The following is a 4,722-nucleotide window of genomic DNA, read 5'->3' on the forward strand; positions in this document are numbered from 1 at the left end:
CTTAACCAGGTATAATATTTTTGGCCATCCAACTATGTTCAAATTAACCCCATTAGTTTTCGGTGAAAATAATGAATATGGCATTTTAGTCTGCTAAATTTTTGGATTCCAGCTTAAAAAGAAATACCTTTGTAATATTTCTTAATGTTTAACATGTACCACATTTCCCCCCAAATTTTTATTTGTATACTAGAGGCCCATTGCACGAAGAGATTCGTGCAATAGGCCTTCCTTCCCTTGGCTTCCAGCACCGGTTTTCCTCCAGCACCTGGGACCCAGGTCTTCGCTCCGGCCGGAGTCTGCTGCCTTCATCTTCACTGCAGACTCTGGCTGGATTCTGCCATCTTCGCTGTAGATTCAGGCCGGAGTCTGCAGTCTTTGTCTTCACTGTGGCCAGAGTGCTGCTCCTGTAGATCCCTTCGCCCCCACCCTTCGCCCCCACCCTCCCTCTCATAGCAGGTGTCCTGTCCAGCCACTCCATGCCAGCTTTCTCCTTCTAATTTGCATATTCCCTCTGATTGGCTGGTGGGCGTAGCAGAGTGGTGGTTAATTTGCATGTTTCTCTTTTATTAGTGTAGCTTGTTGACAGTACTACAGTTGTCCACCATTGCCCCCTCTACCCAGCCCCTGCTTGGTACCAGGCCTTCTCCAAACTATAGTCTTTGTCCATGGGCTATGCATACATGCATATATGTTTTTTGCTTAATCTCTTTCCAATCCCCACAACCCCTCCCCTATGAGATTTGTCTGTTTCAGGCATCCATGGCTCTGGATCTATTCACCAGTTTATTTTGTTAATTAGATTTCACATATAAGTGAGATCATTTGATATTTGTCTTTCTCTGACTGGCTTATTTCACTTAGCATAATAATCTCCAGGTCCATCATTGCTGTCCCAAAGGGTAAGAGATGCTTCCTTTCTAAGGCTGCGGAGAATTCCATTGTTTAAATGTACCACAGCTTTTTTATCCACTCATCTACTGGTGGGCACTTAGGCTGTTTCCACATCTTAGCAATTGTAAATAACACTGCTATGAACATAGGAGTACATATATTCTTTCTGATTGTTATTTTGGGATTCTTAGAGTATATTCCCAAAAGTGGGATCGCTGGGTCAAACAGAAATTCCATTTTTAATTTTTTGAGGAAACTCCATACTATTTTCCTCAGTGGCTGCACCAGTCTGCATTCCCAGACTGGTTTATTGATGGCAACCATTCTGGCACATGTGAGATGATACCTCATTGTAGTTTTAATTTGCATCTTTCTGATGATTAGTGACATTGAGCACTTTTTCATATGTCTTCTGGCCATTGATATGTCCTGTCCTTTACCCATTTTTTAATTGGATTGTTAGTCTTCCTGTTGCTGTGTTCTATGCGTTCTTTATATATTTTGGAAATTAACCCCTTATCCAATGTATCATTAACAAATATTTCTCCCACACAATGGGTTCCCTTTTTATTTTGTTGAAGGTTTCCTTTGCTGTACAGAAGCATTTTAGTTTGATGTACTCCCATTCATTTATTTTTTCCTGTTTTTCTTGCCCGTGGAGATGTATCCATGAAAATACTGCTCCATGAGATGTCTGAGGTTTTTTTACTGCCTATGGTTTCTTCTAGGATTTGTATGGCTTCATGACTTATTTTTAAGTCTGTTATTCATTTTGTGTTTATTCTGTCTTGTGTATGGTGTAAGTTTGTGGTCTACTTTCATTTCTTTGCATATAGCTGTCCAATTTTCCCAATACCATTGATTGAAGAGACTGTCTTTACTTCATTGTATGCTCTGGCCTCCTTTGTCAAATAATAATTGACCGTATGTCTTGGGTTGATTTCTGAGTTCTCCGTTTTGTTCCATTGATCTATATGCCTGTTCTTGTGCCAGTGCCTGGCTGTTTTAATAAAGGAACTTTGCAGTATAATTTGATATTCAATTTTGCAATTCCTCCAAATTTGTTCTTCTTAAGATTGCTTTGGCTATTCGAGGTGTTTTTTGGTTCCATATGAATTTTTGGATTATTTGTTCTAGATTTGTGAAATATGCCATTGGTATTTTAATAGGGATTGAGTTGAATCTATAGATTGCTTTAGGTCGTGTAGACATTTTAAGGATGTTAATTCTTCCAATCCATGAGTTAAATAAACTTACGATTTTGGTAAACATATTGTTTAGATTGTTCAAGAAATATGCCCATCTCTCTCTTCCTCATTGTTAATGATTTGAGATTATTAATGTTCAGGAAGCATCTTATAAGATAGCATTATTCATTTTCATCTTAATGTCATCACAGAAAATTTTAATGTGAGAACTAATCGCCACTGAGTATGAATGCAGTTTAAGACAGATAGTGTTCTGAGTAGAATAATATAATATTTTACCTCACTCTTCTGTAAAATGTTGACAAGTACTTTATTTGTCCTTAAATGTCTTCTTTTTTAGAAAGCAATTTTATTGAGGTATAATTCAATATCATAACATTCTCCCACTTAAAGTATACATTTCAGTGGTTTGTAGTATATTCACAGAGTTCTGTAACCACATTTTTGTGGTTACACAATGTAATTTTAGAATCTTTTTACCAGGGGCCATTCATCCCCTACTACATCCTGGCAACCACTAATCTCCTTTGTGTCTCTATAGATTTTCCTATTCTGAATTATACATGTATATAGAGTCATGTAATATGTAGCTTCTTTCACTTTGAATAATGTTTTCAAGGTTCATCCATGTGATATGTAGCATATCTCAGAATTTCTTTATTATTTCTGAACTAGAGGCCTGGTGCACAAAGGGGTCCCTTGGCCTGGCCTGTGGGATAGGGCTGAAACTGGCTCTCTGGCATCCCCTGAAGGGTCCCGGATTGTGAGAGGTTGCAGGCCAGGCTGAGGGACCCCATCAGTGCATGATCGGGGCCGGGGAGGGACAGCAGGAGGTTGGCCAGCTGGGGAGGGACTGCAGAAGGGCTCCAGAGCATGTCTGGCCTGTCTCGCTTAGTCCTGATTGGCTGGACCCTAGCAGCAAGCTAACCTACCGGTCAGAGCGTCTGCCCCCTGGTGGTCAGTGCACATCTTAGCGAGTGGTTGAGCAGTCTTAGCATATCATTAGCATATTATGTTTTGATTGGTTGAAAGGCCGACTGGATAATTGGACACTTAGCATATTAGGCTTTTATTATATAGGACTAGAGGCCCAGTACACAAAAGTTCATGCACTCGGGGGGTCCCTCAGCCTGGCCTGTACCCTCTTGCAGTCTGGGAGCCCTTGGGGGATGTCCACCTGCCAGCTTAGGCCCACTCCCCAGGGGACTGGACATAAGGTGGCAGTCAGACATCCCTCTGACAGCCCAGGAGCTCTTTGGGGATGTCCAAGGAGGCGGGAGAGGCTCCTGCCACTGCTGCTGCACTCGCAACCATCAGCCCGGCTTGTAGCTGAGCAGCGTTCCCCCTGTGGGAGTGCACTGACCACCAGGGGGCAGCTCCTGTGTTGGGCATCTTCCCCCTGAAGGTCAGTGCACATCATAGTGGCCAGTCATTCCCAGTTGTTCCGCCATTAGCGTCAATTTGCATATTACCCTTTTATTATCTACTAGAGGCCCGGTGCACGAAATTCATGCACGGGGGGGCGGGTGTCCCTCAGCCCAGCCTGCACCCTCTCCAATCTGGGACCCCTCAAGGGATGTCCGACTGCCTGTTTAGGCCCGATCCCACCTAAATAGGCAGTCGGACATCGCTTTCACAATCCAGGACTGCTGGCTCCCAACTGCTTGCCTGCCTCCCTTCCTGATTGCCCCTAACCGTTTCCACCTGCCAGCCTGATCACCCCCCTAACCACTCCCCTGCCAGCCTGATTGATGCCTAACTGCTCCCCTGCCAGTCTGTTTGCCCCTGACTGCCCTCCCCTTCAGGCCTGGTCACCCCTAACTGCCCATCCCTGCAGGCCTGGTTACCCCCAACTGCTCTCCCCTGAAGGTCTGGGTCACCCCCAACTGTCCTCCCCTGCTGGCCATCTTGTGGTGGCCATCTTGTGTCCACATGGGGGCAGGATCTTTGACGTTGTGCGTTGGAGTGATGGTCAATCTGCATATTACTCTTTTATTAGATAGGATAGAGGCCTGGTGTATGGGTGGGGGCCAGCTGGTTTGCCCTGAAGGGTGTTGTGGATCAGGGTGGGGGTTCCCTTGGGGCGTGGGGTGGCCTAAATGAGGGGCTTGTGGTGTTTTGCAGGCTGGCCACACCCCCTGGCGACCCAAGTGGAGGCCCTGGTATCTGGGATTTATTTACCTTCTACAATTGAAACTTTGTAGCCTGGAGCGGAGTCAAGCCTTCTGCTTGCTCCGTGGATGCAGCCATTTCTGTTGGGACTTATGTATCTAACATAATTGAAACTTTGTAGCCTGGATCGGAGGCTAAGGCAGGCCAGGGCTGCAGAAGCTTAGCTTCTTCCATTGCTGGGGGCAACCCTTGCCTCCTGCTCTTTCCAGCTCAGTGGCTGCCGCCATTTCTGTTTGGATTTGTTTACCTTCTATAATTGAAACTTTGTAACCTTCAGTGGAGGCCTAGGCTGGCAAGGGCAGGCGGAAAGCTTGTCTTCCTCTGTTGCCGGGGAAACCCAAGCCTCCCTCCTGCTCTCTGTGGCTGTAGCCATCTTGGTTGGGTTTATTTGCATATTTGCTCCTGATTGGCTGGTGGGCATGGCTTATGGGTGCAGCAAAGGTACGGT

The sequence above is a fragment of the Eptesicus fuscus genome, chromosome 16 (assembly GCF_027574615.1).
Source record: "Eptesicus fuscus isolate TK198812 chromosome 16, DD_ASM_mEF_20220401, whole genome shotgun sequence".
Classification (NCBI taxonomy): Eukaryota; Metazoa; Chordata; class Mammalia; order Chiroptera; family Vespertilionidae; genus Eptesicus; species Eptesicus fuscus.